This window comes from Anarrhichthys ocellatus, unplaced genomic scaffold (assembly GCF_004355925.1).
Source record: "Anarrhichthys ocellatus isolate YVR2014 unplaced genomic scaffold, GSC_Weel_1.0 scaffold1, whole genome shotgun sequence".
Lineage (NCBI taxonomy): Eukaryota > Metazoa > Chordata > Actinopteri > Perciformes > Anarhichadidae > Anarrhichthys > Anarrhichthys ocellatus.
Window position 1 is genome coordinate 5009167 of NW_022280031.1, and position 10403 is coordinate 5019569.

Consider the following 10403-nt stretch of genomic DNA (forward strand, 5'->3'; position numbering starts at 1 on the left):
GTTTGTAATAAAAGGCCAAAGATCCCTAGAATCTTGTGTGTTGCATTTGGGTCCATATACAGCCGGTTACATTACAATCTGGCACAATGTTTGTCTGGGAGGCAGGAGTCTATATTGGGGCTTGATTAATGATCAGAGGCAGGTGAGTGAACAGGTGAAGGGAGTTTAGACTGATGAGGGAGGGAGTGACAAGTAGAGTGAGGAAGGTCTGGAGCTGAACCGTAACAAAAGGAAAATATTGCTATGCATTGATGTGAATGCAAACTTTGAGTTAGCAAAGTAGAATTTAAATCCAAGACAGAAGAACGATAAGCCTGTTACATGCGAAGTTATAAACTACAATTTACATTTAATTGGTTTAGTTTTTAGCATTTACACTGCAATCTATAAAGACTGTCTGCCATGTCTATAGGTATCAGTCACTACAATGAAAAAAAAAATCACCTACACAGTCAAGCCAATCATGGTGGCTCAGTTGGTGAAGATGCACACTGTGATGGATACGTACATGGGACCTTTGTCACATGCTACTCCCCACTGCCTCCATTACACATGAAGTAGAAAATAACCACTTCAGTTAACTCTCATGGAATGGTTTATATGTAGGCCTACTCTGAGTGGGTGTTTGGTGTCCTCTGAGGTGTATATCATGACCTTTTATGTCTGGGCTATGCAATGTATTGGATATATAGTAATAGATATATGTGATTTTTTTTTCACCATTTCTTACAAATACAGCAGATTGTTCCTGAGGCAGCTACTAGCCGTGACCGTGCAGACCATTACTGGGATATGCAGCCCCATGCACACCTTATCCAATATTCAACATCTATATATGTGCACAGAACTGGGTATATAAATCAGTACACTCAGGTCCAGAGGATGCTCCACTGGTATAGCTTTCCGCATTGGAGGGTTTCATTCCGCCGTGCAGGTTGCGCGGTGAAGTGAAGGAATGACTTTGAGGAAAGTGTGAAGGGCAGAGGCAGAAATAGAATCCACTAAAGTGAAGGAGAAACCTTCATCAAGCCCACGGGTGATTCTGTGAGTGAGCGAGCACTTGACTACTGGTGCGAGACGCCTTTCATCTTGATGAGCACTTTCACCCGGCCTGGGACGACGACTACTACTACAGACACACACTCTCATAAACACACCACTTGCACATACGCATCATGACACAATTAATTTTTTTAAATGTTATACCAATGCTTGTTCTACATTCAAATTGACTGTTCGCTAAGCCCGTCCCCCAAACAGTGCTTGTCCAATCATAGCTTAGCAACCGTGACTCAGCACGGGAGGTCTGTGAAGCTTGAGAATTCTTCACATGTCGAAGCATTGACAGTGTGTCAAAGCAGTCACTCCAGCAACCACAGCCAAACTCTCTCAAAATATCAATCAATTAGTCTTCATCCCGATGCGAAAGGTATTATGATCCGATGGCGGATGTTTGTTTTGTGTGAAAATGCGAAACAATTATATAATCTCTGTCTTGCTTTGCCAAGTATTTAAGCTAAGCAGCTAAACAGCATTATGTTAGAATAAATAACAATTTAGTCAAACATTTCTCCTCATCATACCTTTAATACAAGGACTAACTGCACTGCAATAAAAGAACAAAGCTGTTAACTGGTGGCGATGCTGACTTTTTGCCTCAGACATGCAGAGGCCATTCACATGCCGTGTTTTCTGCGCCCTAAATCTATTGACTATGTAGACGGAGGCGTGACGTCGGCACCCCGGGATAAAAATACTTCAACTTTTGGAAAGCTGGAGCACGAACCGCGTGACATGTGACGAGGACTACCAATCAGAGTTGGCAGATGTCATTTCTTTCTTGCATAAATAACAGTCTGTGGTACATATATGGAGGAGATCTTAATCATTTAAGTGCAGGGCTACCCAGAGCTTTACAATCCGTCCCATGGATTTTTTTACTTGCTTCATCCTTTCTGGCCGAGGAAGTCACAACATCCGGTTGAAAGATCAGCCAAATTGAACCTTACTGTGAGGGATTTACAGTGCCGGCAATCCATTTATCTTTGTTTTGACTTTGTTTAGTTTAGTCAGTGAGGCTTACTGGTAAATTACGGCAAATACATCACTATCGTTATCGCAGTGCGCAGATTTGGTTGCTAAGTAGCTTAACAACAGGTGTGACAGGAGCGCAACCTATCAAGCACCTTGGATAAAAGGATGAAAGTTGCACAGCTGGCGTTAACCACACATTTCTAGACGCATGTGAATGGACCCTATCATGTAAATCTGTAGCCATTCAGTGCAATTTAAAGAAATTTTCCTTCCAAAATGAGTCAGCTGGAAACCTTAAAAATTCAGCCTGAGAGGGCATTTACAAACACAGAGCTAAGCCTAGTTGCCTAGTAGCCAGCTGATCAAATCTTGTTCCTAGAAAGCAGACAACTGCTTTTGTCTAAAATCACTTTTTTCGAAAATTACTAAGAATTATAACTGGTAAATCTGTCACCGTTTTCATTGTAAATTTATGTGCAACGTGAGAACAGAGTGGAAAGCTTGACAGTCATAGAAACAGTAATTAAGGGGGGGTCGGGGTTTACAAATGGCTAATTACCCTTATGCACATGTATGTACAGTACAGAGCCTCCTCTACATGCTGTCGTTGTTTTTTTCAGGATCAATACAATAGCAGTATAAAAAGTACATGTTTACAGCTGTCCAGTTGCCAAAGATCTGCTCTTAGAGGGATCAACAGTACTGGCACTGAATGGCCTCTGAGCTCTCACAAACGGTGAAAGATGGACTCTGTAATGTTACACTAAGTTATGAGTAAGTTGACTATCTGCAGTAAGCATCTGTTTGACTTCAGGATTAACAGTCATTTTGCTTTGTATTGCTCTTGCTCTGTGAATACAATATGCTACATTTACATCTTCCAGTCCAAGTCGTTTTCTCTCTTTTATTTCTCACTGCCATCACTAAAAGTTCACTGTCACTATAACCATGGCAACTGTCATTTCGGTGATGCTGAGAATTGCAGCTGCCTTCTATTCAGGCATCACTGTTGATTGACTGTGTGTGTGTGTGTGTGCGCCTTTCTCTGTCTGCATCTCTCTTTGCGTTTCAAATCAATGCTTCTCTCATGTTTACATTTTCCTTCTGTGCTGCTGTCTGCAGGGTATGCTGTGACGTTCTCTGGTTTCTGTAATAAATAAACTATCATAGACTGCAAGGCTGCGTCATACATTCATTATTAGACAATAGCCAATATCCCTGAACGATGTGATAGACCTGCTTATATATCTGAGTTTTTTCCATTTACTGTGGACGAGTTATGTGACAACCATGGGAATATGGTGAGATTCATGGTGAGATATTTAATGGACAACAGAAACAAGTTAGGCTTTTCCCCACATTCCACACATCTCCAGCCAGAACTGCTCTAAGATATTTCCTCAATCCAGAAATGCCGCTACACAACACTGACTAAGCTGTCTTTCATCTAATTCCAATAAATGCTGCATACTCCGAGGTAAAATTCCTGAAGAAGACAGCCCTCCTTTGGTGTGCCAGACCAAACCCTATACTGTTTCTATTTATACAGCCACCATGGACCAGTCAGAGTTTAAATATAGATGCTGAGTCTGGATTCTCTTCTTCATCTGAAATGCATGAATAATTGAGTGGGAGGGGTGATGAGGTGGGATTCATTCAGGAGATGGATGGTCCAGGCATAGATTTCCTACATACAGTAGCAGTTTACTGAATGGGGTTGTAGAGCACTTTGTGCATGCAAGCATTGCATGAGGTAGAGAAAAGTTTTGACGAAGTCCTCAAAAATGGCTTGTTTCAGATTTGTCTATGACTCAAAACACGTAGTATCTTAATAGAGTGCATTTGAAAAAAATCAAAAATCAAATAAGAGCTTCCAACATATAGCAGCTTTCAGGTGTTATTGAAAGTTGAGGATCATCTGAATACCACCTATACATCCAATCCAATGAAAATTACATTATCAAATTAACATATCAAATATGTGGAATATACTCAATAAATCTATCATGTTAATGTGACTTTTCTGACTTTCTTTTGCAATATATTTGTAGATTAGTTAAGCGAATTACTCTTAACCATCACATTTGCAGTATTCAAGCCTTCTATAGGAGTAGCTGCCAATCGATAAGATGCAAGATGATTAGAAGTGCAGTAGCCTTAACGTTAGAGCAGCGAGATGATGATCACTCGTTTTAAATCTACAGGCCTGTGCCTTTATATAAAAAGCTAAACCGGCAGTAGGCCCCTTGAAGAACCACGAGATGCAACTTATTCATTTTTTTTGCAAGATGTGGGAGGTTAGGATTAATGAGGCTCTGCTTTTCAAAGTTACAAGCAGAAGTGATGTAGGGTGGGAAGACTACAGCTCAGCCACTGCAAACGTGTGTGTGTGTGTGTGTGTGTGTGTGTGTGTGTGTGTGTGTGTGTGTTTCAAGCTATCATGCTGGGGGAAATGTGGAAGACACAGTCTCCTCCCGTCTCCATGGAAACCCCATCTCTTTCACAGGCAGCGAGGCAGAGCCCTTCTACATTCAGGACCAGAGGTGTGAATTATTACACGTTATTTAACGCTCATACTATCGACCACTGACAATAACATCTCCATGAAGATAAAGATCTAATACTGCGGTTCTGTGGCGCCTCTTAATCGAATCGAATTATACAACAGCTGAAGCGTGGCACACGATGTAAACGTCTGCGCCTGAAGACGGACCTTGGTAATTGAGAAAAGAAAACAATGTCAAAAATGCAAGGAAAGAAGGCAGCACATCGCCCGAAATACAAACAGCAATCTGACACAATTAAGTGGAAAAGACTAGAGACGTGCAGCGCAGATGGTTCAAAGCTGGGTGAGCTTTGAATAAGGTGCAAATCAGGGAGAGAAGGAAGGAGGGAGGGAGGGAGGGAAGGAGACTTTGTCAGACTTGCTTTTCACAAGCAGGGCTACTTAGTCACCTCCTGTCGGTCTTCAATGGGGTTGTCATGGTGACAGTGGTTGGCAGTCGAGGCTGGGAGAGTGTGGCGTGGTTTCCCTGTGGCCTCGGATGAGGCTCAGGGGATGATGGGAAAGCAAGTCAGCTAGTCAGAGGATCTTAGTGATCAAGCAAGACCTGGATTTACTCACCCAAAAAAATAAATACACCTTTACTGAAAACCTGTTCAGTCCACGCCCGTCTCAGTGTTAAGTGGGAGTTTAAGAGTATTACCTGTCATTTTTTTAGGTAGATCCAATGTGTTTCCCTGGGTGCCTGCTTGCGGAGTTAACACGCAATGGTCTTGGGATTCACAGGAACAGGAGTTTCCACGACTAAAGCACAGCAGTGCGTCTGTCGCTCCTGTTGCTGCTAATGAGAAAGGTGCCAGTTGGAGCAGTGGGAGTCTGGGAGTTCCTGAGCGGTCACTTGGGACACCACCAAACTTAATAATACAATGTGAGAGCACTGACCTGAGCTGCACCTAACCAGAGGTGGCTGAACCAAATAAACAACTAATGGTCTATCTTATGGTGGCTAATGCAATGTAAAGCAAACTTTAGAAAGATATTCTGTACTTTCACTAATGCTAAACTATGTTTCTACATTAAGCATTATCCCATAATCGTTACATGTCGCCATATTAGCTGCTGTGGGAAAGTTACTCTCACTTTAAAGCTGCACTTATCAATATTCTGATACAAAAAATGAATCAGATGACTATGTGTTATATCAAAGGAAACCCACAGAAAGTTAGCATGCAACACTGTAGTTGCCCCTAGCTTTACAGAGCATTTTAGCATCTTTCAACTGGTTTTACAACACACAACTTAACTGTTTAGTTCACTCTCATCACTCTCATCAACCTTGTTTCCGGTCACAGAAAACAGATGTTTCCAGCAAAACATCTCAGACAGACCCACTGTACGCTACCAAATGACATACAGACAAAGATGGCCACTAGCTGGTGAAAATAATTGTGCATTTAGCTGCTAAAGAGCCAACATAATCCCGTTAAGGTTTGACCCAATTCAAGTAAGAAAAAAGTGAATACTGGTGGTGGTGTGGCCACAAACACGACTCCAAATGAATGCTAATAGGTAACGTTTTGCTAACATGTTCACAATAACAACTTCATATAATACTAATGTATTAGTGTTGTGTTTACAGCTCTTTTCGCTGCCCTCAAGTGGCCAAAAAGAAGAAAATGTTTCAATGAGGAGTAGCCCAACATTATTCAGTGTAGAGCTGGGCAATATAGAGAAAATCAAATATCACAATATTTTTGCGTCAATACCTCAATATCGATATTGCGACGGTTGGATTGAATATTGGTGATTTTACAAAATATTCACACAACGACATTTTGTAAAATCATCAAAAGAAAAACACTTATGCCATATTACAATATCCAGACGATACCTAGTCGATATATTGTTCAGCCCTTATTCAATATAATAAATACAACATTATATTATTCATTCTTTATAGCTGATGTCTTACTACTACTGTAATTTCCCTCAACCTTTTGCTCACATTTACATCAGCGGTTTAATGGTTAATATCTGACTGATAATACTGCACATTTTTTAAAGTCTATATAAAAAGTGCAAAGGTTCAAGGTTCCCTCCTTGGTGGCCGGGTGCTGGGGAGACAGATGAATAGACCCAACCTTGACGAAACCCAATGTAGCACAAAGGAAATTAATCACATCTGCTGGGACACAGCCAGCATAAAACCAGACAATTGTATTTGAGCGAGAGCTGGAGAGAGAGCAAACAGCAAGGACAACTGCATTATACGGACTAATTGTAAATAACTACGTTTTTCTTCTCTCTGAGCCCCAAGTGTATGTGCTTCTGGAGAGCAGAAATTGTTTTGGTGTATAGTGTATGAGACAATATTCCCTGTGCAATGATTTTCTTGTCTGAAGGCTTATTCCCTGTCCCGTATATGAAATGAATTCCCTCCCATATGTAACTTGGAGGAGAATGTCACAGGTTGCGTATGTGTTTGGGTGGTTTTTCAGGGCGTCCTTCACACCAGTTGTGTCCCAGATATCTTTTCAAAAAGCCTAATGAGGGCTGGTGTCACCTTGTCCTATAGAAGATGTGGGTCTGTGTGGACTATTGGGTCTGGTGAGCCAGACGACGATATTTCTCGAGAGACAAAAAAGTGTGATCTGGCTTTGTTAAGTGTCACAGTGGGATTTCCTGTCAATCTGCTCTCTCTCTCTCTCACTCTCTCTCACTCTCTCCATCTCTTGAACACGTGTTGACTTTTCCTCTCCTCTAGATATAAATATCTCCCCCCCCCCTTCATCCTTTCCTCCCTTTAGTAGGCCACCAAGGAACATTCACTGGGAGTCACTCTCACTTTTTGTGTTTATATAATCTAGTTGCAATAACTGAGTATTCATAACGAGGCACGCGTAACGTGCATTCATCCACTGAGAGTCTATAAATAGCCTGTAATTGCATTGATACCATTACAGTTATGTCTTGGGCTCCATTCAACCATTTCCTAGACTAGTGTTTGTTTGCTGTACACTGGTAAATCTTTATCTCAGATTTACATTGCAATAGTTTGATGAAATTAGTGCCCTGTGACATTAAATACCCAGGACAGAAAGAGACAAAGACACGCAAGGCAGTGTGAGTGAGTGCAGAGTGTGTAGAGACAGTGGCAACAGGGACAAAGGCCAGTGGGAAATGAGCAGGGTTTCCTTGTGGAACCTGACCTCATAACCATAATGTTACACAGCAGCACCAGTGTGCCTTCATTAGCGACCTTTTTATAGCTTCTCAATCCTATTACTTCTGCCCTTTTTTTTCCTCTCCTTCTATTACGTTGCTACAATCTCCCGCGGCTTAAGGATTTGTTATCGACATCCTTTTTTCTGACTCATGACAACACCATTGCATCTGCTCCTCAATGAGTGAACTTTAAAAAGGAGACGTGTAGAAAATGTTTACGCGCCTTAATGTTTCAAAAATGTTTAATGCTGTTCACACTGTCAGTCTGAATACACCGGTATTCACCCTCCGTCTGAAGCGCTCCATTTTACTCTGTTTCAATGGAATTGTGTTGCTAGGCAACAGCTTGGGTCCGTGTCTTCACTTCCTGTCAGCTGATTTCATTATCATACACCGCAGCCATAAATACACCGGGTACAGAGATCCCGACTGCTCGTTTAAAGGCACTTTCTAAATATGGGCTGTGTGTATTTCTCCATGGATTGAGCGTTTCGATACTTAAAACAGCATTTATATAGCGCCTAGAAATTCTTTATAGTAAAAACAAAAGAAGACATGAAAATCTCCCTTTTTACAATATGGGCCTTTTAATAGTTTTTTTCTTGTTTATTTTACAAAGATAGGTGCAGTTTGACACAAGCAATACAACCTGTTATTTACTTCGTACAGATATTGTTCTCTTTAACATCGTGATGTTCTTTCCTCTCTCTATCCATTCAGTTTTGTGCGGCCACTCGTCAGCTCACCTTCGCTCTTCGGTCCCAGCACCTCTCTGCTCTTCAAGTGTTTGATTTAACATAGGGGGGGTTTCCAGGGCAGGAGGAGAGGAGCACGGAGGGGGAGAAAATAAACAGATAGGGTCATTATTCATGCCTGCCGTGACGCTATGGCAACAGTGTCCTCCTGCTGTGATTGGTCGTAGATAAGGTTGCCTCTTTAGCCATCACGTTGACTCTTGGGAGTAGACTCCTCACATATCAGGCCGTTGTCAAGGCCTGTGCTGTCAATCACTTCCTAACAACCGTTGCCCTCGCCCTATTTCTGCTGCTGTGCTTTAATTTCCTCCGGATGAGGAAAAGGGAAACCCTGCATCATGAGCTCTATGCTGGCCTTTGGTCTGTTTGCTAACACAAGTGACTGAGTGTTTAACCAGGAGATCCAGTTTATGGATGAGCTTTGGATCAAGCTTAACAAGTATAGGGAGGAGGAAAGTATCATTTTTTACCTGTTTTATGATGCAAATTAAATCACACTGAAATAATTAATTTCACACTCATCTACATTAGATGTTACATGGTGTATTATGAATAGGTATTTTGCCTTCTTTTTCAAGAATATTGTTTTACTTTTCTCTGATTTATTTCATCATGTAACATCCTAACCTTATTCGTGTGGGCTATTGCCAAAACAGGCTCTGTGTTCCAGCTACAACCTCCTACTCATCCCCCAAGTTGTGCTGTTTAGTCCTGTGTCAGGATTTCTCATAGTCATTGAGGGTTAATATAACAAATGCAGACTATAGCTCATGAAGTAATCCTGTCCTTGGTCCACTAGAGGACCAAGGCTCACCTTCCACATTACCTTTGCCGAGTTCACTGCTCTATAGTCAGTTTTGAAGCCTCCCACAAAAGGTGCATTTAGCGTGGATTATGCAGGCACACAAGTCATCTGAAGTTGTCTAGTCTGTAGTTAAAATATGTAATGCTTTGTGTAAAAGCATAAAAATTAGCTATATTATATGTTTATAAATGTTATTTTATGATAAATATACACTGCTGGATTATGCTGCTTCTGTGATTCATCATCACTCTGCTCTTATATCTCGACACCAAGATCAAGCAGTTGAATTTGTGCCCTTCGTCCCCATGTTTTCGGAAAGCTGATTTTGGAACCTCTTTATAAAACTAAATCAGTGGGATGGACACAGGGGAAGCCAATGTCTGACATGGATATTTTTAGTAATGAAATAAACCCTTAAAAGAAACTGCATATATGCATATACACACAGCCCAAATGGCATCTTAACAAATCTAAAACTAAAAGGCCATTTACTCAAATATTACAGAAAATAAAATTAAGGCTAAAAAAGAGACTTTCTTACTTATTCCTATTGGATAATCCACAGACCAGTTTTCATGGTTTCTTAGTTCTGAAGACTAGCTCAAATGAAAGTGACTGTAACGTTTCAGGAAAGACAAATATCTGTGTTTTCGGTGGCAACATTATATGCATCTTCCTTGGGGTGCAGCTGTAGTCTTGGCGGTTGATATGTCAAATCTTGGGGACAAAAAAAGCTTGTGTATGTACCTCTAAGTGAGGAGGAAACATTTTAATAGATTTTGGTAAACTGACCTTTAGTCTGGGATGTCACATCAATTTATTTATGGATTCAAACAAAGAATCTCATCCTTAACAGCGCACAGCAGTAGTGCTATCAGTTCTTCATCACAAAATACGCCCTAAACATGAAACACTTCTGGTCGGAGATTAGAGGCTGGATAACTTTGAAACATTTCCTTAGGTATTTTTCATCGTGGTATAACAAAATAGTCACTTATTCAGATCAAACAAGCTCAAGCTACAAGAATAATGTGCTTCAGAGCAAATGCAGGGATTGTTTTGTTTACACTATGAATTCTAG

The 10403-nt window shown here is 41.0% G+C and overlaps 1 protein-coding gene across 2 annotated transcripts in view; it reads left to right on the top strand.

The window, feature by feature from the left end:
• kcnb1 (potassium voltage-gated channel, Shab-related subfamily, member 1) overlaps window positions 1–10403 on the top strand; it is a 30950-nt gene that overhangs the window by 12687 nt on the left and 7860 nt on the right. The window lies entirely within an intron of this gene.